Genomic DNA, 24,997 nt, shown 5'->3' with positions numbered 1-24,997 from the left:
AGAGTCTGGCTTGTCAGAGGACTGGCAGTGAGGAACTTCTAAAAATTTGGGACTGTGTTTGGGTGGTCTGGAGCCGATCTTCTCCTGGTTTCATCTGTATAGGCAGGAGCAGCTTTCCCAAAAGCATCTATCTAATGAGACATGACCCTTTATCTCATTTTTTTTTACCCCAATACTTAAGGAAATTTTTGTCCAGTCACTAGTTCACCACAGGAATAATGGAACAGAAACTTCAATGACAACAAGAAATATACATTTTGTTAAAAAGTTACTTAGAAAAAGTAAAAAACAAATGGCTCCATCCCTCAACAAGTAAAAACTCAGCCATCTGTGAAGACTGGGAGAGTCAGACATCCTGAGTTACACATAATATACTCATAATGTTGTAAAACATACAAAGAAACAGAAAAAGTATGTCCTATTCACAGTAATAAAAGAATTTGACAGAAACCGTCCCTGAAAAATCCCAAACATTGGAAAAAGTAGTCAAAGACATTAAATCAACTATCTTAAATATGCTCAATGAGCTAAAGGAAAGCATTGACAGAGAACAAAAGGAAATGTGAAAACAATGCATAATCAAAATGAAAATACAAACAGATACAAATTATAAAAAGTAACCAAGTGGGGCGCCTGGGTGGCTCAGTCCGTTAAGCGGCTGACTTCGGCTCAGGTCATGATCTCGCGGTCCGAGAGTTCGAGCCCCGCGTCGGGCTCTGTGCTGACAGCTCAGAGCCTGGAGCCTGTTTCAGATTCTGTGTCTCCCTCTCTCTGACCCTCCCCCGTTCATGCTCTGTCTCTCTCTGTCTCAAAAATAAATAAACGTTAAAAAAAAAAAAATTTTAAGTAACCAAGTAAAAATTCTGTAAATGAAAAATATAATAACAAATGAAAAATTCACTAGAGAAGATCAATAGCAGATCTTAAGAGGCAGAAGAATCAGTAAGCTGGAAGAGAGAATAACTGAAACTATCCAGTCTGAGGAGCAAGGGAAAAAGGGAAGAAAAATGAATGGAGCCTGAGGAATCTACAAAACATTACCAAACATACCCACATATGTATCATAAACAGAACGAAAGGGACAGGAAAAAATATTTGAGGAAATAATGGCAAAAAAAGCCCCAAATGCTGGATGACACACATCCAACAAGCTCAACAAACTCCAAGTCAGATAAACTGAAAGATATCCACAACAAGACACATAATAATCAAATTATAGACACCAAAGATAGATAATTTTAAGAAAGAACTCATCACGTGCAATGAATGCTCAATATAATTTAGATTACCAGTTCATTTCTCATCAGAAACCATGGACGCCAGAAGCTAGTGAGATGACATATTTAAAGTGATCAACAACAACACAAAACGTCAACTAACAATTCTAAATCCAGCAAAAAATTCCTCCAATATTAAGGAGAAATTAAGACATTTCCAGGAGAACAAAAGCAGGAGTTTACTACCTGCATGAAATGTTACTACCTGCATGAAATGCTACCCTTTAGGCAATAATAAAAACACACTACAGAATAAATTGAAGCCATAAGAAATAAAGAATGTAAGTGAAATTACCTACATAAATCAACAGAAAGCCAGTATTACTGTACTGTTAATTTATGAGTACTTTTTTCCTATAATTTACAAGACAAAACACAAACATAACAAACATATCAAAATATGGAATGCAATGACAGCAGTGCTCAGCAGAAAACTTACAGCTATTAACACCTACATTTAAAAATATCCGAAATCAATAACTTTTATACTTTAAGAAATCAGAATCTGCAAGCTAAACCCAAGCCTAGCAGAAAGAATGCAATAAAGATTAGCGCACAGATAGAGAAAAAAAAAGAGACATCAACAAAATTAAAAGGTGATTCTTTGAAAAAATTAAATATTTAGCTAGACTATGAAGCAAAAGAAAATCTCAAATTATCAAAATCAGAAATTAAAGTAAGACATCACTACTGATTTTATAGAAACAATTATAAGAGAGCACAATGAACAATTATATGCCAACAAAATCAGATAACCAAGATAAAATGGCTAAATTCCTAGATACACACACTGCCAAAACTTACCCTAGGAAGAAATACAAAATCTAGGGGCAGCTGGCTGGCTCAGTTGGTAGACTTTTGATCTCCAGGTTGTGAGTTCAAGCTCCACACTGGGTGCAGAGATTAGATTGGATAAGATAATGTAAAACCTAGACAGATCTACAAGCAAGGAGATTAAATCAGTCATCAAATATCTCCAAACAAAGAAATGCCCAGGAACAGATGACTTCATTGATAAATTCTACCAAACATTTAAAGAATTAACATTGCTCCCTCTCAAATTCTTCCCCAAAAAACTGAAGGGGAGAACACTTCCAAATTTATTCTACAAGGCCAGCATTACTCTGATATCAAATCCAGACAAAGACATTACAAGAAAACCATAAACCAATATTCCTTATGAATATAGATGCAAAAATCCCCAACAAAACAGGAGAAAATCAGAAGCATAAAAAAGATTATGTATCAGGACCGTGTGGGATTTATCCCAGAATGCAAGGGTAATTCAACGTAAGAAAATCAAAATAATATACCATATTAATACATAAAAAGGGGGGAAAAACACATCATCATCCCAATTGAGGCAAAGAAGTTTTGTGACAAAATACAACATGCTTTCATGATAGAAATAACACACTACAAAGGAAACTTCCGCAACATAATAAAGGCCACATATGGAAAAAACCACAGCTGACATCACACTCAATGGTAAAAGATAGAATGTCTTTCCTCTAAGATTAGAACGCACAGATGCCTACTCTCACCATTTTATTTATTTTTTTAATTTTTTTTTTCAACGTTTATTTATTTTGGGGACAGAGAGACAGAGCATGAACGGGGGAGGGGCAGAGAGAGAGGGAGACACAGAATCGGAAACAGGCTCCAGGCTCTGAGCCATCAGCCCAGAGCCTGACGCGGGGCTCAAACTCACAGACCGCGAGATCGTGACCTGGCTGAGGTCGGACGCTTAACCGTCTGCGCCACCCAGGCGCCCCTACTCTCACCATTTTAATTCAACATAGTACAGGAAGTTCTGGCCAGAGCAATTAAGCAAGAAATAAAAGGCATCCAAATAGGAAAAGCAAAAAGTAAAATCATTTCTGCAGATGACATAATCTTATATTTTGAAAAGATAAGCAAAGTTTCAGAACACAAAATCAACATGAAAAATCAGTTGCATTTCTACACACTAACAATGAACAATCCATAAAGGAAATTAAGAAAACAATTCCATTTACAGTAACATCAAAAATAATAAAATACATGGAAATAAATTAACCAAGGAGGTTGAAAGACTTGTATTATGAAAACTACAAAACACTGCTAAAAGAAAATTAAAGACACAAATAAATGGAAAGATATACCATGTTCATGGATGAAAAGATTAACATGAAGAGGACGATATTATACCTAAAGCAATCTACAGATTTAATGCAATCCCTAACAAAACCCAAATTTTTTTTGCAGAGTGTCATCCTAAAATCCATGTGGATCTCAAGGGACAAGAATCTTGAAAAAAAAGAACAAAGCCAGAGGGGTCTGACACTTTGATTGCAAAACTTATTACAAAGCTACTACAGTACATTAAAACAGCTTGGTACTGACAGAAACACAAATATATAGGCCAATGACAAACAATAGAGCCGAGAAAGAAATCTCCAGATAGTCAGGTACATTCACAAGAATGCCAAGATCAATCAATGATAAAGGTCATTTCAAAAAAAAAGGTGCAACAGAACCCTTACACCATATATAAAAAATTAACTCAAAATGGATCAAAGACTTACATTTAAAGAACTAAAACTATAGAACTCTTAAAATAAAGGAAAGGTTTCATGACTTTGGACTTGTTAATGATTTCCTGGATACAAAACATCAAAAACACAGGCAATAAAAGAAAAACTAGATAAACTTGACATCATCAAAATTAAAAATGTTATGCTGAAAGAAAACTACGGACAATCAAGAATACTCTACCTAGTAAAGTTTTCCATCAGGATTGAAGACAATAAAGAATTTTCCAAACTAACAAAAGCTGGAGTTCATCATCACTAGTCTGACCTTACAAGACATGTTAAAGAGAATTCTCATCTAAAACAAAAGGGCACTAATAATAACAGGAAAACAGGGGCGCCTGGGTGGCTCAGTCGGTTGGGCGTCCGACTTCGGCCCGATCGTGATCTCACGGTTCATGGGTTTTAGCCCTGCATCGGGCTCTGTGCGGACAGCTCAGCTTTGAATTCTGTGCCTCCCTCTCTCTCTGCCCCTTCCCTACTCACACTCTGTCTCTCAAAAATAAGTAAACATTGAAAAAAAAATAAAAATAACAGGAAAACATATGGAAAGTATAAAATTCAGGGGCGCCTGGGTAGCTCAATCAAATAAGCATCCAACTCTTGATTTTGGCTCAGGTCATGATCTCACAGTTATAGGTTCAAGCCCCAGGTCAGGCTCTGCAATGGGCATGGAGCCTGCTTGGGATCTATTCTCCCTCTCTCTCTCTTGTTCTCTCTGTCCCTCTTCTGCTCATGCTGTCTCTCTCTACAAATAAATAAACTTAAAAAAAAAAGTATAAAATTCACTGGTAAAGCTGAAAACAATTTAGAACTTCTGTGCAAAAAATGCTAAAGAAAGTATTTGCAACTCATACATCTGATAAAGAGATTTGTATCTAGAATATATAAACAATTCATACAAGTCAACAACAAAAAATTTAAAAATGGGCCTTAAGACTTAAGTACTTTCTGTATCTTAAAGATATACAAAAAAAAAAAAAAAAAAAAAAAAAAGATATACAAATGACCAATAAGCACGTGAAAAGATGCTCAACATTATTAATTAGAGAAATGCAAATCAAAACCAGAAGATATCATCTCACTTCCATAAGGATGGCTACAACAAACAAAAAGTAGTAATTGTTGGTGAGGGGCAACTGGTCAGTTGGTTGGTTGGCTGGTTGAAGAAATGTGATGCCTTGTGCATTGATGGTTAAAACAGGAGCAGTAGCTATAGAAAACAGTACAAAGGTTACTCAAAAAATTAAAAACTGAATAACCATATGATACCACAATCCCAATTCTGGAAATATATCTAAAAGAAATGAAAGCAGGATCTCCCAAGAGATTTTTGCACATTTACAGTCATGGCACCACTATTCACAAATAGCCAGGAGGTGGCAACCAAATGTCCATGGGCAGATGAATAGCTAAGTAAAATGTGTATATACACATACAATGGAATATTATTCAGCCATAAAAAGAAAGGAAAACCTACTATGTGCTATGACATGGATGAATAGTGAGGATATTACATGAAGTGAAAAAAGACAAAATTCTGTATGATCACACTTACATGAAATACCTAAACAAACCAAATTCATACAAATATGAAGTAGGAGTGGTTACCAGGGGCTTAGGAGAGGGATACATAGGGAATTGTTTAATGAGTACAGTGTCAGTTTTTCAAGATGAAAAAGTTCAGGGGATCCGCTGTGTGATAATGTGGATATCTGAGCTATACACTACTGAACTATACACTTAAAAATGGTTAAGACAGTAAATTTTATATGTGTTTTATGCAATTTAAAACAAAATAAGGGGGGCGCCTGGGTGGCGCAGTCGGTTAAGCATCCGACTTCAGCCAGGTCACGATCTCGTGGTCCGTGAGTTCGAGCCCCGCGTCGGGCTCTGGGCTGATGGCTCAGAGCCTGGAGCCTGTTTCCGATTCTGTGTCTCCCTCTCTCTCTGCCCCTCCCCCGTTCATGCTCTGTCTCTCTCTGTCCCAAAAATAAATAAACGTTGAAAAAAAAATTAAAAAAATAAAATAAAATAAAATAAAACAAAATAAGGGAAAAAAAACAAAATGATAACCACTTCACAGCAGTTAGGAAGGAGTTCTTTTTTTATAAATAATAACAAGGCAAAAATGCACAAAAATTAGAATACTTCTGAAAAAAACTTGGACACTTCTGCATTGCTGGCCAGAGTCATGTAAAATGGGGTACAGCCACCATGGAGAACAGTTCGGGGTTCCCCAAAAAGTTATATGCAGAATTAACATGATCAGTCAATTCCACTTCTTGGTATATACCTAAAAGAAATGAAACCTGAGACTCATATAGATTACTTGTGAACCAATGTTCACACCAGCATTATTCACAACGGCCAAAAGCTGGAAACTGCCCCAAAGTCTGTCAACAAATGAATGGACAAACAAAATGTACACACAACAGAATATTATTCAGCCCTAAAAAGTCTGATACATGCTACAACACAGAAAACCTTGGAAACAATTATGATAAATGAACTAATTCAGACACAAAAAGGGCAAATATTTTATGGTTCTACTTATCTGAGGTGCCTACTAATACAGACAAAAAGATAGAACAGAGGTCACCAGGAAGTGGGGGAAAGGGGTACTGGGTATTATTGTTTAAAGAGTACAAAATTTTTGTTTGGGATGATGAAAAAGTTCTAGATAGATAATGGTGATCTTTGCAAAACATTTGTAAGTATACTTAATGCCACTGAACTGTATACTTAGAAGAAAAAAATGATAAATTTTACATTCCTTTATTTTACCAGACATTTACGGGGGGGGGTTGAATGCCACAATGATGCACTATTTACAACTCATATCCTAAAAAAAAAAAATCAAGACAAAAAGGTCCTACGGTCAATAAGATAAAACCAACAACCAAAGAGAATAAAGGGCAAAAAAAAAAAAAAAAAAAAAGAATACAGTTCAGTAGAAAAAGAAATACAGTGGCTCTTAAATATATGAAATATTTATAAGATGCAAATTTAAATTCTAAAGGGAAACCACTTTTCGCTTACATTGACAAAGATCAAAACATTCCTCAAAAAGTTAAAAACTACCCTACGAGTCAGCAATTGCACTACTAGGTATTTACCCAAAAAATACAAAAATACTAATTCAAAGCCATACATGTACCCCAATGTTTATATAGCAACATTATTTACAACAGTCAAATGATGAAACCAGCCCAAGTATCTACTGATTGACAAATGGATAAAGAAGTTGTGGTCTGTGTGTGTGTATATGTGTATATATACATGTATATAAATATATGTATGTATGTATATGAACACACATACACATACATATACGTATCTTTATACACACACACAATGGAGTATTACTCAGCCATAAAAAAAAAAAAAAGAATGAAACCTTGGCATTTGCGAGGCCATGGATGGAGCTAGGGAGTATTATGCTGAGGGAAATAAGTCAGTCAGAGAAAGACAAATATCTATGATCTCACTCATATGCAGAATTTAAGAAACAAAACAAGGGGTAAAAAAGAGAGAGAGATGCAAACCAAGAAACAGACTCTCAACTATAGACAACTAATGGTTACCAGAAGGGAGGTGGATGGGGGAGATTCAGTAGGTAATGGGGATTAAGGAGAGCACTTGTCATAGTGAGCACCAGGTGTCGTACAGGAGAGTTGAATCACTACATTATACACCTGAAACTAGTATTACACTGTATGTTAACTGGAATTTAAATAAAAACTTAAGAGGGGTCCTGGGTGGCTCAGTCAGTTGAGTGTCCGACTCTTGATTTCAGCTCAGGTTGTAATCTCATGGTCATGGGATAAGCCCGGGGTCTATTCTCTCCCCTCTTCTTTCTGCCATTCCCCCACTCACATGTGCATGCAATCTTTCTTTCTCAAAATAAACATTTAAATAAAAACTTAAGAAAAATAAAGGCTTAACAGTACAGGAAGAGCCTCATACCCTAAGTCAGTGTAAATTGGTATAACTTTTATGGAGGGCACCTCAAAAAAATATTTTTAACCAAGCAATTCCACTTCTAAGCATCCTTCCTACAGACACATTATCTCATTTTTTAAAAACAAAACATCAAAGGATACTTGTTGAAAAGTAAAAAGATTGAAACACCCTAAATTTCTCTCAAAAGCCTGATAAATTGAATGATGATGAAGACAATACAGTATTTTGCAGTCCTGGACACAAGGCAGCTCTAAAAATCTCCTTACATACTAATATGGAACAACTTCTCATTTAAATTAAGTGCAAACCAGGTACAGAACAATGGATAAACACAAACATCATACACACACAGAGAAGCATATGCACACACATATGCGTATATTATCTCTAGATAAATATCTAAGAAAATGATAACAGTGGTTTGCTTCTAGGGAAGAGAACTGTGCCAATGGGTTGGGAGAAGAGGAAAGTCTTCCTTCTCACTGTTTATCCTTTCTACCTTTTAAATTTGGTACCATTTCCATATACACTTGGAATTGATTAGGGTTTCACTGAATTTAGAGATTAATTTAGAGACAAAAAAATTAACGTTTTGACATTATTGAAGCCTTCCCATTCAGACATATGCATGCCTTTCCATTATGGTTATCTTATATGTCCTATGGTATTATTTTATAAGTTCCTTCATAAAAGCCTTATATATTCATTATAATTATTCTATCTTGCAATACTAACATGGATTTTTTTCCCATTACCTTATAAAATGTTTACATAGCAAAAAAACAAAAAACAAGGTGTAGAAATGTAGAAAATAAAAAATACACATTCTATATTTACATATATTTTTTAATAGATATAACAAAGAATTGACATCTATACTTTAGAAAGAACACAAATTAAACTGACAAAAATTTAATTATTCAATAATATCCAGTGTTCACAAGAATGTGGAGAAACTAGTGGAAATGCGGTCAATACAGTGGTCCAGAGGAAGACAATTTGGCAATTATCTATTAAAATACATAAACAAATACTCTGACTCAGCAATTCCTATTTTCACACCTATCATCAGAATTTCCCCCAGCAAAACCACACATGAACCCAGAGAAACTACTACACATATATTCTGTGCAGCACTGTTATAAAAAATTGCAAATAAACTAAATGTCCACCAGAAGAATGTCTAAACTATGTTATTAAATCCACCAAATGAAATATCACACAACAGCTACGAGTAGATCCTTATGTACTAACTCAAAGATATAGAAAACATACCAGTAAGTGAAGAGCAAGTAGCAGGAAGATATATACAGTATACGTTTTTAAAACGCACACACACATGCACGCACGCACACCCACAAATGCACACATGAAATTATAATTCTTATGGGTACATATTAGTATGTGCACTGAAAAGTATCTGGAGTAATAAACACTAAACTGGTAATACTACTAATCTCTGAGGAAGTGAAGAAAGAGGCCAAGAGACCACTGACTGATGATTTAACAGATAGATCAATACCCTCATGATGCTTACAATATAGCCACAAGTTTCTTTTTAACAGTTCTTCATCAGTTACTCAAAATGATGCTACTGTGGTTTTAGAAACTGATAGAAAATCATTTATATACTAAAATCCACTCAAGAGTTATGATAGAATCTAAACAAATATCTCTTTGATCTAATAACTGAATAATCAATTAACTCATTCAGGTTATCTCTAGGGCACAGAATTTCTAGGCATATGGAATCATTTCTTTCCCATAGGACCACAATTTAACTGCAAAGTACTTTCAAGTAATTTTAACTTTCTGTGGGGATTTCATCCATTCCCTTGATTTTAAATATTACCAATACCCTAGTCTCCTTAATTTATCTCAATCAAGTGGTTTCAAAGCCCAAAACTGTCTGCTTCCTACATCTAGTTCTTTTAACTCGGTTTCTCACTCTTGTAGCCGCAACTCCTCCAGTCGTTGCCAGCTATGTCTAGCTATTCATACCAGAAATCTGGAGGTCATTCTCAACTTCTTTTTTCTTCACTTCCAGTCATGTCATCCCCAAATCCAAACCTACTTCCAAAATAAATATTGAAAATGTCCATTTTTTTTTCCTTTTCAAATTTTTATTTAAATTCTAGTTTTTGGTTTTTTTCATTTCAAGAAACTGTCCACTTTAATCCATCTCTTCCGATATCCCTCTAACCCTAAAAATTCGCCATCATTTTGATGCTGGATTACTGACATTATCTACCAGAGTACCCAAAGATCCTTTTAAAAATTAAATCAGACAATGCCAATTACTTCTTACGTGACTTTCCAGTGTACTAAGGAGACAACCTAAGATTTTCCCCCTGACCTGTAACATTCTTAACTTTTTTTTAACTTTTTAAAAAATGTTTATTTTTGAGAGAGAGAGAGAGACAGAGACAGAGACAGAGACAGAGACAGAGACAGAGTGTGAGCCAAGGAAGAGCAGAGAGGGAGACAGAATCCGAAGCAGTCTCCAGGCTCTGAGCTGTCAGCACAGAGCCAGACACAGGGCTCAAACCCGCGAACCCTGAGATCATGACCTGAGCCAAGGTCGGAGGCTTAACCGACTGAGCCACCCAGGTGCCCCGATTCCTGCCTGATTGATCCCTGCCTACCTGCTAGGCTCAATTTCAGCACTGCTCTTCCCCACTTCGATCACTAAGGTTCTGCTAAACTAAGCTTTCTTTTAGTTCATGGAAGAGCCCAAAATCCTCCTTGGCTCAAGGGACCCTATGCACACAATCTTCCTCTGTCTGAAACAATCTTTCCTGAACATCTTTCCAGGCACTGTTTAAATGTCACTCCCTCATCTCCTGAGGCAAGGGAAACAAAATCAAAAAACTACTGAGGGGCTAGTTGGATCAGCTGGTAAAGCATACAACTCTCGATCTCGGGGTCATGAACTCAAGCCCCACACTGGGCCTTGATCTTACTTAAAAAATAAATAAATAAAACAAACTACTGGGGCTACATCAAAATAAAAAGCTTCTCAATAGCAAAGGAAACAACAAAACTAAAAGGTAACCTATGGAATGGGAGAAGGTATGTGCAAACGACCTATCTGAAAGGGTCAGTATCCAAAATATATAAATAACTTATAAAACTAGGGGCACCTGGGTGGCTCAGTTGGGCGTCCAACTTCGGCTCAGGTCATGATCTCACAGTTCGTGGGTTCAAGCCCCGCGTGGGGCTCTGTGCTAACAGCAGGGAGCCTGGAGCCTCCTTCAGATTCTGTGTCTCCCTGTCTCTCTGCCCCTCCCCTGCTTGCGCTCTGTCTCTCTCTTAAAAATAAATAAAAACATTTAAAAGTGTTTAAATAAATACCTTATAAAACTCAACACCCAAAAAAAATGAATAACCCAATTAAAAAATGGGCAGAAGACATGAGAGGACATTTCTCCAAAGAAGACACACAGATGGCAACAGACAGGTAAAAAGATGCTCAACGTCACTTACCAGGGAAATGCAAAACAAAACTACAATGAGATGTCACCTCACACCTGTCAGAATGGCTCAAATCAACAACACAAGGAACAGCAGGTGTTGGCAAGGATGTGGAGAAAGGGGAAGACTCTTGCACTGCTGGGGAGAATGCAAACTGGTGCAGCCACTCTGAAAATCAGTATGGAGGTTCCTCAAAAAGCTAAAACTTTCATCCAGCAATCACACTACTAGGTATTTACCCAAAAATTACAAAAATACTAATTCAAAAGCATACATGCACCCCAATGTTTACAGCAGCATTATCTACAACAGCCAAATTATGGAAACAGCCCAAGTGTCCACGACAAATGGGTAAATAAGTTGTGGTACACACACACACACACACAGGAGGGTACTGCTCAGCCATAAAAAAGAATGAAATCTAGAGTATTAAGCTGAAGAAAATAAGTCAGTCAGAGAAAGACAAACACCGTATGATTTCACTCATATGTGGAATTTAAAAAACAAAAATGAACAAAAGGAAAAAAGAGACAAACCAAGAAACAGACTCTTAACTCCAGAGAACAAACTGATGGTTACCAGAAGGGAGGTGGATGTGGGAGGGGAGGGGTGAAACAGGTGATGGTGTATGAAGGAGGGCACCTGTTGTGATGAGCACTGGGTGATGTATGGAAGTGTTGAATCACTGTATTATACACCTGAAACTAATATTACACTGTATGTTAACTAACTGGAATTTATATAAAAACTTAAAAAAATAAAGGTAAATGTCACTCTCCCAAGATCTTTCTCTGTCAAACATTTAATTAACCCATCATCCCTGGTCTAAGTAAGTTCTCCCTTACTATATTATCACACACATTTCCTCGGCTATAGTTATCCAATTTGTAATTTTATGGGCTTTTTTTCGATTTTTAAAGTTTATTTAGAGAGAGACACGAGTGGGGGGGGAGAGGGGGGGAGAGAGGGAGGGAGAGAGAGAGAGAGAGAGAGAGAGAGAGAGAGAGAGAGAGAGAGAGAGATTTCCAAGCAGGCTCTGCACTGTCAGCACACAGCCTGGAACCAACGCTCGAACTCACAAACCATGAGATCATGACCTGAGCCAAAATGAAGAATCGGACGCTCAACCGACTGAGCCACCCAAGGGCCCCTGTAATTTAGTTTACTTTGTCATCTGTATCCCCCATTATACTGTATGTTCCATGAGGGCAAAGACCTATGTCCTTATTGTCTATTATTGCATCCTCCGTACTTAACGTAATGTCTGGCCAAAATTTACTATTTTTCTCTAATAAAGGGAGGTAACAAATAACTTTTCTGGGTTGTTCTTTGTTTTGTTTTTCTGCTATCCCACTATTACCTCCCCACAAGTGAATTCTAACTCTATCTCCCCCTCCCTTCCTGTTGTCCAAAGCACAATCATTTCACCCTTGAGCTTCAGTTTACCCATTATAGAATAGGAAATTAAAATAAAGTCCTCAAAAGATGAAAAACTGAAATCTGCCCCATATCTTTGGTTATCACTTTTTACTACTTCCATACTCAACATACATAATTGGTAACATGGTTAATCTTAGACCCTAATAAAAGGTTATCCTACCCTAGCTTCTTTAACCCTTAATCAAAGAAGCTAAATAAGCCCACACTTCCTTCTCCAAACATAATTTAAAATCTACAACAACACAAGTAAACTTCAACTACATATGTTAATTTGGAAACAAACATTCATTTATTCTTAAAACACTTGGTATTCCTAATCTATGATCTAGTGTAATCACTTTGTTTCCCAATGTTTTTTAACACGATTGAGTAAATGGCTTTAAAAAGAATGTATCTTCTTTACATGAATTCAAAAGTCCCACGATTAAGACCCATCTTACTAAAAAAAATAAATAAATAAATGGGGGGGGGGCGCCTGGGTAGTTCAGTTGGTTGAGCGTCCAACTCTTAGTATCAGCTCAGCTCTTGATCTCAGGGTAGTGAGTTCAAGCCCCACGTTGGGCTCCACATTGGGCTCCATGCTGGGCATGGAGCCTACTTTAAAAAAAAAAAAGACTGACTCATCTAACCTAAAGACACAATAATAACTGCATCAATAAGCAAATGAAACCACAGATTCAAAAAAGCTTCAGGTACTGAGTCTACTTTTCCAATACAGATTACTACTAAATAAAAACCTATTCCCTGTGTTTTTTAAGACTCAATTTATTACTAGAATTCTTTCCTAGAGATATGTTCCTCAGAGATTCACTGATTGCTCTTAAAATGAAAGGAATACAAAAAGAACATGGAGTATACCAAAGAAAATCTGTGTTTTCTTCTCCTTGGTAGACAAATTATGGAAACTAAGTATACAATCCTACCTATCGTTTACAATTCAATGTAGTTGGGTTTTTTTTTTTTTTTACTTTAAAAAAATATTTATTTTTGGGCGAGCGCAAGCAGGGAAGGGGCAGACAGGAACAGAGGATCCGAAGCAGGCTCTGCACTGACAGGCTGACACCAGTGAGCCCAATGTGGGGACTGAACTCACGAACCATGAGACCATGACCTGAGCCAAAGTGAGACGCTCAACTGACTGACCACCCAACAGCCACGGTTTTTTGTTTTTTAAACTGTCTAATAAATAGGTGAATCTCTGAAGCAGAGGCAGTCTTATTTCAGTTTATCCCTTTTCTTCAGCCCCTTCATGACTTGAGTTCTAATTTTTGTCTCTGAATTTTATCACACACCTAATATAACAACTACCAATTTTATTTTTAAAAATTTTTTTTTTCAATGTTTATTTATTTTTGGGACAGAGAGAGTCAGAGCATGAACGGGGGAGGGGCAGAGAGAGAGGGAGACACAGAATCGGAAACAGGCTCCAGGCTCCGAGCCATCAGCCCAGAGCCTGACACGGGGCTCGAACTCACGGACCGCGAGATCGTGACCTGGCTGAAGTCGGACGCTTAACCGACTGCGCCACCCAGGTGCCCCACAACTACCAATTTTAAAAGACATACTTGGTACCATACTCATTACAACTACCTTAAAATATACCTCATAATAGATATCTTAAATATATTATTATTACCCCATTTGGCAGATGAGTAAGCTATTTTGTGTAATCAGGTAGCTTTCCTATGGTATACTGTAACTGTTAGGTACAAAACCAGGGTTTGTGCCTAAGTCCACATACCTTTCATTATACACCATCCCTTAATCACAAAGAACTGAGACTCATGAACTATTCTAATATACCGACCACTAGAATTCAAACATCAACTGAAGACTTTTGCAACCTAAGGATAGGGAAGGAATTACAAGAATGTCAGACTTGTGTAGAAAATGTCAATTACTGATAATAGTATACGTGCGAAATATTAGTATGCTGAACAGGGAAAACAATTATAGGAATACATTTAAAAACAGAAACATCTCATATAAAATGGGATTAGGAGGAACTTCCATTTTCTCCACCACATTTTTTTTAGTACTTGAAGATTTTAGTACTTAAGGGCACGTTTTATTTGTTTTTATTTATTTTTAAGGTTTATTTATTTTTGAGACAGAGAGACAGAGCATGAGGAGGGGAGGAGCAGAAAGAGACGGAGACAGAATCCAAAGCAGGCTCCAGGCTCTGAGCTCTCAGCACAGGGACCGATGTGGGGCTTGAACTCATGCGCCATGAGATCATGACTTGAGCCGAAGATGGACACTTAGCCAACTGAGCCACCCGGGCACCACTAGGGCATGTTTTATTTTTATAACCAAAGTATTAAAAACTCCTTTCTGGGGCGCCTGGGTAGCTCAGCCAGTTGAGCGACCAACTCTTGATTTTGGCTCAAGTCATGATCCCAGATTCGTAGGATGGAGCCTAGAGTCAGGCTCCCCTCTGAGCATGGAGCCTTCTTTGTATTCTCTCTCCCTCCCTCTGCCCCTCTTCCTGCTCATGCTCTCTCCCTCTCTAAAATAAAATAAAAATAAATAAGGAAAGAACTGTCCTTTCTGACATGCATGTAACTATTCATGTCTGTATATTTTCTATTATGCATCGTTTATATTCATTCATTTACATGATTGTCTCCTCAAAATGAACACAGAGAACCTACCTAAAAATCACATATGACATTTCCTAATTGCTTTTTTTTTTAAGGGTTTTAAAGCTTAGTTCCTATTTTGTTTCACATGCCAACAAGAATCACTGAAGTTTTTACAAACTAAGAGATGTGATCAGACCGGGTTTTAGAAAAAATTAATCTGGTTGTAGACTGGAATAAGGAATAGAATGAAAGTTGCTTTGTATATATAAATCCCTATTATCTAACAAAACGGACTATGGTCAACACACAAAACAAGAGAGAGTGGAGTGCCTTAGAATAAAAGAACACTTAAAGGTCTCAACATTTGAGAGTCTAACGAGGGTAGGTGAAGGAGACGGTCAGAAATATAAAACCATGTTACTTCACAGACCCAGAAATCAAGAGTTTCAAGGAGTATTTAATTCCAAATGCTACAGAATTAAGACAAAAATGAAGCACTTAAGGATTTGACTATTAAATCACCAGTGATCTCAAAAAAAGTATCTGTATAGTGTTGTGAGTGAAATCAGTGAAATTTCTTTTGAAAAGTATGGGAAATGAAGCAGAAGATGTGCAAAAGATTCTGTAGAGATTCTGAAGGATAGAGCACTTTAGCATTCTTATAGACCAACAAAGGAGCAGGCAGAGAGAAGTCAGTGAAGATAAAGAGAATTCCTTCGATCAGATGAGCATTCAATTCAGTGAGTCTACTGGCAAGAAACTCATATTTGGTCCATTCAAACAGATTATAGATCTTAGCTGCTGTTAACCACACATCTATTGGCCAGTCATATACTCTGTATTATTTTTAATTCTTATCACATAACAATCACAAAAAAGCAGGCATCATCATACACATTTATCAAATGGGTAAACCAAGGCTCATAGGTTAAATAACTTACCAGAGATCACAAACTAGTAAATAAATGGTAGAGCAAAATTGGTTTTAACAGTTTCATCAGGGCATAATTTGCATGTGATAAAAATTTATTCATTTTAGTGAAAATTTTTAGTAAATTTATATACTTATGCAGTCATCAATACAATCTAGTTTAAGAAAACTTTCATCACCCCAAAAATTCCCTCGTAAGGGTAGATCTGAACCCAAATCTCTCGTCTTCAAACTCATGTCACACTGCAAATCCCCTAGCAACATCAAGTAACAAAAATAAAAATTTTAGGCAGAAAAAACTCTAAAATTAAGTCCCACTAGTCCCCCTTCCATGTGAGGCCCCAACATACCACTAGAACCACACCCACATTCCATGATCTCAGCAAATTCAAAAGTTTACTAAAATTTGGATATGCCTCATACAAGTACAGCAAAAAAAGTACACAGACTATGTGGTATTTTTTTTTCTAAATGCAAAATGAGTTAGAAATGAAGAAGAGAAATGAACACTTAAATCCAGGAGAAAGATAGGATGAAAACAGCTGGGCAAGGACATAAGGATGGAAAATGTGATATACAAATGAAGAAAATAAGGCATCATAGAAGTCAGGAGCCAGGGTCATGAAAGACAAAGACTAACTTAAACAGAAGCTTCTCTTTGATATGCAACATAAAACTGGAATGACAGGACTTCCTAGGCAAGAGTTAAAACTTAAGAACCAGAACTATACACTATTAAGAGACTCAAACAAAATTAAAAACACAAAGTGAGACAATATGCATAATAATTAAAGTTGTAAAATTAAAACTAGATTAATTTTATAGTAATGATTTTATAAAATTGAAACAAAAACAAAATTTTCATTACTTTAGAAACAAAACCATGAACATGTAAGAATTTAGATACCATGTGAGGGCCAGAATTAATTAAAATAAACTTAAGTAATTAAAATATAACAATAAAGGAGCCCCTGCTGGCTCAGTCAGTTAAGTGTCCGACTCTTGGTTTCAGCTCGGTTCATGAGTTCAAACCCCACGCCAGGCTCCAAGGTGACAGTGCAGAGCCTGCTAGGGATTCTCCCTCTCCCTGCCTCTCTTCTCGATAGATAAATAGATAGATAGATAGACAGATAGATAGATAGGTAAAATATGACGATACATAACACAAAGAGATCTAAAACAAAAGGATAAAATAAAAATTTCATTTTTTAATGTTTATTTTGAGAGAGAGAGAGAGGGAGAGAACAAGTCCAGGGAGGGGCAGAAATAGAGAGAAAGAGAGAGAAATCCCAAGCAGGCTCTGTGCTGCCAGTGCACAGCCTGACGCAGGGTTGGATCCCACAAACCATGAGATCATGACCTGGACCAAAACCAAGAATCAGATGCTTAACTGACTGAGCCACCCAGGTACCCCTTAAAATTTTATTTAAACTGAATTTTTACTTCTACTCTGACATTTCTTTAATGCTATAGAACTGGAAACACAATTAACCAATCTGATCATCACTGGCCTAACCAAAAGCTTACAAATTCCAAATTAAAGTCCTAGAATATAGCATTAGAAGTCTAAATGAAATGCTCTTCCAAGCACTGAGGCAAAGAGAGGGCTGGCCAACTCTTAACAGAACACATTTCGTACAATTACTTGATATATAGTAAATGTTATAATACACAATTTTTTTAATAAGTGATTTCTGATTACCCTAAACTATATTCAGTCTGGTCCAGTGAACTCAATAATCCAAGAAACATCCCTCTTAGTCAAAAGACATGCTTCTTAGAAATAAATTATAAAATTGTTATAGTATTACAAAAAATGTCTCAAACTTTAATGTCTTTTGGTTACAGAACCATAATATCAGTTCCAAATTCTTGTAACACTAAATCCAGACAACAGCTCTATCTAGGTGACTACGGCAAAAGTAATATACACATGGCACGGCCACAAAGTAAAAAAACTGAAGAATTTGTCTCATTCTGTCACATTTTGGGAACTTTCTTCCATCTGAAGTAAGCACCACAATCTTACTTAAAATAGCCATTTAAGTATTTTTTAATCCAACCTAAAGGTACAGTTAAAAAGAAGTTTACTCTAAGAATTATAATATCATTCTCAATTATTCTAATGAGGTTGCAACAATTCTACTCCTAGGAAATTACAATTATCTTAAATTACAATTTAATATTAATTTTAAATATCAGAATCATACTAAAATATTTAATAATTTAAGAATAAAATGTTGTAAAACCTTTTAAAACTTAAGATCAAATTGACATATAACATTTTATTAGTTTAGGTAGATTTTTTAACATTTTAATTAAAAAAAATTTTTAACGTTTATTTTTGAAGGAGAGAGAGAGAGACAGACAGGGCGTGAGTGGGGAAGGGGCAAAGAGAGAGGGAGACACAGAATTCCAGGCAGGCTCCAGACTCTGAGCTGTGAGCACACAGCCCGACACGGGATTCAAACTCACAAACTGCGAGATCATGACCTGAGGTAAAGTCAGACACTTAACCAACTGAGCCACCTAGGCATCCCTTAACCTTTAAATTTTAAATTCATGTAACAAATTTGATCTTTGAATTCACTAAGAACACCAGAGGAAAAAAAATCTAGAACCCTCTGGAGAAGAGAAACCTGACCCTTGGCAGTCTATTGACACTAAAAGAGTGGTTAGTGGCACCCTGGGTTGACCGCCCAACTTTGGCCCAGGTCATGATCTTGCTGGTTCACAAGTTCAAGCCCCGCATCAGACTCTGTGCTGACAGCTCAGAGCCTGGAGCCTGCTTCAGATTCTGTGTCTCCCTCTCTCTCTCTCCAGCTCATGCTCTCTCAAAAATAAATAAGGGGCGCCTGGGTGGCTCAGTCGGTTAAGCGTCTGACTTCAGCTCAGGTCACAATCTCGCGGTTGTGAGTTCGAGCCCCACGTCGCGCTCTGGGCTGATGGCTCAGAGCCTGGAGCCTGCTTCCGATTCTGTGTCTCCCTCTCTCTCTGCCCCTTCCCCGTTCATGCTCTGTCTCTCTCTGTCTCAAAAATAAATAAATGTTAAAAAAATTTTTTTAATAAATAAATAAATTAAAACATTAAAAAAATAAATAAGAGTGGTTAAAATTCTTTAACAGTAATGTAACTCTTCAAGAAGGATAAACAAAAACTAGATAACAGGATAATGAAACACATATTCAGAAGTTTTTTCTTAAATCAGAGCTATGAAATATTCATTACCTACTTATCCTAATATCCGAAGTTTACTCTTAAATCATATCTTGTAACAGTAAATATCAATACTTATAGGACACTAATCAAATCAGTAACAATAAAACCCCAATGGTCATATCCTTCTTTCAAATTAAAGTCCATGAATTTTTATTCAATTGTATTACTTCTTTCAATGTACTGCTATGAAGTTAAAAATAAAATAGAACTAAGAACAAATCCCAAACTAATCATGTGACCAAGTGATTTTGCAAACCTCTCTACACATCAATTTTTAACTCTACAATAGATTTCTCCATTGGTTTACAATTTTTTTTCTGCAGTTCTAGAGTGCTATTAGTGTTGAATGAAACTTGAGGCAAAAAATTAATAGATTTTAAAATGTGCAATAAAATAGATAAGCTCAAAATGTGTTGCGATCCAAATTTTAAGACATTTTAAGATGACCAACTTATCTTATTACTAAGTATGTGAATGGTGCTGGCCCGCATAATTCCCTTCCCATTTCTATTCTAATAACAGAAACCTAAGATTACAAAGTGAATTGTTTAAAAAACAGGTTGCAGATTTAATAAATGTGCAACTGCAACTATGTAAAACAATTTTCTTGCCAAACCAAAATAAAAAATAAGCTACAGTTATTACCCAGAATTCCATAGTTCAAACTCATGAATTTATCCAACAGCAATTTTTCTCACAGACTTTATAGGTCTTACAGATTAGTTGCACATGAGAACTTTTAGATTTGCATAGTTCAAAACTCCTGTTCAAGTCTAAAATCCCAATTCCAAGAGCGCCTGGGTGGCTCAGTCAGTTGAGCATCCAACTTCGGCTCAGGTCATGATCTCGCGGTTTTTGAGTTCCAGCCCGTTGTCAGGTTCTGCACTGACAACTCGGAGCCTGGAGCCTCCTTCAAATTCTGTGTCCCTGCCCACTGGCACTCTGTCTCTCTCTCAAAAACAAATAAACATTAAAAAAAAAATTTTTTTTAATCCCAATTCTATGATCTCACAGGACCAGGAGAAAATTAACAAACTGAAATTAAAAAATGGGAAATGCAGAGACAAAGTAATCTCTATGCTTGTTTCCTAATTTAAAATGTCCTTCACAAAATACTATTTGAGAATCCACTGTGCTCACCTAAAAAATACAGGCAAACTGAATATGCCAATATTCTTAAAATAAATATTATTCAATATAATAATACGTACATTAGTAACACTGCTAAGGGGATAGACAGAGATATTAACGCCTAGAAAACAAAAAATATAAAATTTCCAATTATACACCTTTTGACAACAAAGAGAGTGTTCCAGGATTTCATATATATTCTTTCCATCACAGTAATATACCATACCATCTGATTTTAAGACTTTGTCTCAAATGTATTAAGAGTATGCACTTATGTACCTCAAACAAGGGCAAAATAGAAGAATCTTTAATAACACTGTTATACAAAGACGGTACATACATTAAGCTCCGTATCACGCAAGTTTGAAACATTCATGTCAGCACCTGTGTGATATCTGAGTGAAACGGGGTTGTCCCACCACATGAGATACAAAGGTCCAGCCCATGAGATTATATATATAACAGGGAAAAGTAGAAACCACCCTGTATCTTTCTTCCAAGTGTTTAAAAGGGCAGGCAGGAGATGGGAATACATACTGTTAAGGATGCTCTGAAGAAAGATGCCATTAATATGCAACGTATTTTTAACTGCCAAAACACTTCATAAGTACACATAAAAAGCACCTAACTCACATTAAGTGTCTGACAGTAAGTATAATAAAGAACTTATTTAGCCAAGGTCAATTAAAAATCATGTTATCTTCATCTTACTACCTGGCACATTAAAGCACCATTAGTTGGTGTCTTTTAAGCAAAGGAATTTTAAATTCTGAGCTAAATCATTAAGCAGAACAAGGACAACATTTTGGTATTATCAGACCGAACCACGGCCTTCATTAGTATATATGTGTTGACATTACAGATAATCCAGATTATACATTTTCTACGTCCTCCTCCCCAAATGTCTATTAAATATAAACCAATTACCAACCTTCCCCACATCACAGCTGAGAACAAAGGAAAAAAATATGACAAAGTTAAATCTTTCATGAAACTATGTGTTAATAATATAAGCTTTGCCCTTTTATGTGAAAGATCTGATCCTTGATCCATTTTATCTGAATGATCTAATACCTGAAAAGAGCTTTAAACTCGTGAGACAAGTTCTACTCATTCAAGTTGCAGTATTTAGGAAACAATTATAGACCCTAAAATGTATACAGACATACTGAAAAAAGGGAACATATTACTTCTGATTCAAATACAGTTTTTAAATAAGACAGTAAAATAATCTAATCGACAACTGCAGTTCTAGAACTTTTTAAAAAGATACTCAGTAAGATTCAAACATTTGCTATTTGTTTACACACTCTTCTCTAGGAAAAGAACAGAAGCTGAGAGAATTCTAACCTTGGCTCTTCCAGTGTTTCAATTTCTAAATGTGTAAAACAAGAATATTAAGTACTTTGAAACAGGACAGCATAGGAGCTAAACTTGGGCACTGTAATCAAACTGCCTGTTTTATACTAACACTACTTCTACCTGGGTATCCTCTGTTTCCTCCTCTACAAATTAGGAATATAAACTACTTATATCACTGATCTCTCACAGTGTCACACTATCAGAGAGGACCTCATTTTGTGAGGATTAAATTATTAAATGCATATTAGAAATCAGTTTGGATATGTGTTGATAATTATAGAATATAAATAACAGGCACACAAAGGTTCAGCATACTATCCTCACTCACAAATTTAAGTTATCATAACAAACATTTTTTTAAAACTCAGAATTATACTGCCATATACTAAGGGGTCAATATGTGCTATTTTCATTACTCCGCAGGATAACTGCTAAGATTAAAGGAAGTAATACATGAAAGGGCCCTGCAGTGTGTCTAGAATGTTGTGTATTAAAATATACATTAACATCCTCACGTTATCATTCGCAATCAGTATTCGGCAAATATTCATCTTCAATTAGCTATCTTCTGAACCATTAGGGACTTAATATCGAAGCATAAGCTACTGTATTTATGTCACCTCTGACAGAAATCTACAAGTTACAATGTCAACTGTCCATGAGATACAATGTGACCAGAGCTCAGGAAAGACAATGTGTCCAGAGTGCTGGCTTCATTGATATTTTGTAACTAATTTCAACTGACAAGTCATCTTTATTCTACTAGCTAGCATATTACAAGACCGTTTCCTTAAAACCAACAGATTACAAGCATTAAACAATAACTCAGGTGACACATCCAAGAATGGCTCCAGTGAAGACCAATCAACACCGAAGACGGGGCGGGGGGAGATTTAACTGGAGCAGTGGACCAGTGTCATCAGCATACTAGTTGGTCAACCACCTGGATGAGCTACAACACTAGAAGAGTGGACTTCGCGCCGTCCATCAACTCATGAGCCCTAAGAGTCGAAACTCGTCTTTCAAATTAGACACAAACAAAAAGTTCAGGGAGCCTATTTTTTCCAATCCCTACAATCAATTATCCATTGCAAAGGAAGAAAAAGTGTTAAAGATGGTTGCATGCACAGCATTTCCAACGAGTACCTTCAATTCCCACTTTGGAACTCTAGAGGGCACCAGAAATATGCCCTCCTTTGCACCACCCCTCCTCCCGGGTAACGTGAGCAGCTGCAGGAGCCCGTCGTCTGGTTGCTGAGGTTGGTATTGCAGCAGCAGGAGAGATGTCTGCAGCGGTGGAAACAGCAGCGCCCACTCCCAGCTGCCTCACCAGCCATTACCCAGGCTTCACCCCGGGGGCAGCTGCCACCCAAGGAAAGGCTCCTCCCCCTCAAAACAACGGGGAGAGACAAGTCCCTCGGCTAAACCCCTACAACCCAACCACGTCCTCTAAGAGCAACAAATTGGAGGCGAAGGACTCACAATGGGGGTGTTTTCCTCACTTTCTGCCAAAGATGCACCAGCTGGGGTTGAAGGCGATTCCTGGTCCTGGGGTAAAAGGAAAAATGGCAAATGGATCAGGAACATCTAACCAGGTGGGAGAACCAAAGCCCATTCCACCAAGAGGAGGCCGAGACGGGAGTAGGAGGTCAAGGAGGTTTGGCCCCTCTATTATTACTCCACAGCCCGCGACCAACAATCCCCTCCTACGTAAAGTGGAGCAAAACGGCGCAAAACATATATTTGGGACCAAAGCCCACGTGAAAGGCAAAATCCGGAGGGAGGCGGCTGGAGGGCACCAAGCCTGCTACTGGGAAGGGAGGGGGGGGAAGGGAAAACGTTGCCTCGACGCCAGCAGGGGAATTGTACTCCCTCCTAAATTTGCCCACCCGGCGTCATCCCCGTCACTCGGGGCACCAATTCGGAGGTAAGGGGCGGCTCACGTCACCGCTGGGCTGCTATCTCCCATATTTGCCCCAAGCAGTTGCCCTGGGCCCGAGACTTGCCCCCCCCCCCTGCAGTCGGCGACCGGCAGCGCTGCCTCCCCGTCCGCCATTAGAGACCCAGCCAAACAATACGTGAAGAGCAAGAGCCGCGCAGCGCAGCCCAGGGAAGAGAAGAGCGACGGAGGGGACCCGGTGGGGGAAGAGGCAGCACCCTCGCCCCGAAAAACTTGGGGACCTCGGGCTACCGCGGAGACAGCGGGAGCGCAGCCCCGAGAGCGGGAGAACGAACTGAGGCGCCCCTCCCCCCACCTTTCTACCTCCTCCGCCCCCCCCCCCCCCCGCAAGAAAGAAAGGGAAAAATACCCCGCGACCTCCCACCGCCCCGGCCCGGGCAACCCCCGCCCCCCCGAGCGACCCCCGCCTCTGGCGTCCGCCTCACCCAGCCCTCCCGGCCTCGCCCTCACTCTCGCAGCCCTTCGGGCCGCACGCGAAGACGCCTGTGACATGAGCGGAGCCCGGAGGAGACCCCGAGGCCCCGACGCGGCAGCGGCGACGGCGGCCGCGCCGCGGGGTATTAATCCCGGGTCGGTGGGAGGCTCCGGAGGCTGCCCTCACCCATCTCCGCCTCCCCAGTCGCCTCCGCCTCCGCCTCCTCCTCCCGAGGCTGCGCTGCTCCCAGCCACCCCCACTATCGGCGGACCTGGGCTGGAAAGACAGCGGGGATAAGCCTCACCCGGTTCTGGCTGCGGCTCCGCGGAACGAACCTCCCCTCCCCCGGCCCACCCCCCTTCGGCAACACGCACAACTCCGCTCGGTCCAGTCCCGGGTTTAGCGCTGGTGAGGAGGAGGAGGCGGAGGAGACGGAGGAGGCGGCGGTGCGGCCGAGCCCGGAGAGGCCCCGCCCTCCGCGCCCTCATTGGCTGGCCGGAAAGGCGGGCCGCGGCGCCTCGGGCACGTCCATTGGCTACATCTGCCTTCCTTCAGGACCCCCCTCGGGGGGGTGGTCCGAAAGGCTGTCCGTCAGGCGCAGGCCACACCCCCCGGCGTCGCCGTTCCACTCCCCCCCTCCGCCCGCTCTCGGCCCTCGGCCGCG

At 38.6% G+C, this 24,997-nt stretch overlaps 1 protein-coding gene across 2 annotated transcripts in view; it reads right to left on the bottom strand.

Moving 5' to 3' along the window:
• Nucleotides 1-24,498, bottom strand: part of ZMYM2 (zinc finger MYM-type containing 2) — a 99,554-nt gene extending 75,056 nt beyond the window's left edge. Inside the window, exons 1-2 of one of the 2 annotated variants that reach the window (XM_047842880.1) lie at nt 24,344-24,498; nt 23,441-23,506 (exon numbers count right to left, since the gene is read on the bottom strand). The gene's annotated coding sequence lies outside the window, so the exon portion shown is untranslated. Of the gene's footprint in view, nt 1-23,440; nt 24,210-24,343 lie in introns of those variants that run through there. The other variant, XM_047842827.1, reaches the window with a different exon arrangement.
• Between the last annotated feature and the right edge of the window lie 499 nt (nt 24,499-24,997).

Source organism: Prionailurus viverrinus, chromosome A1, assembly GCF_022837055.1.
Source record: "Prionailurus viverrinus isolate Anna chromosome A1, UM_Priviv_1.0, whole genome shotgun sequence".
Classification (NCBI taxonomy): domain Eukaryota; kingdom Metazoa; phylum Chordata; class Mammalia; order Carnivora; family Felidae; genus Prionailurus; species Prionailurus viverrinus.
This window is presented reverse-complemented; position numbering and strand designations above follow the sequence as displayed.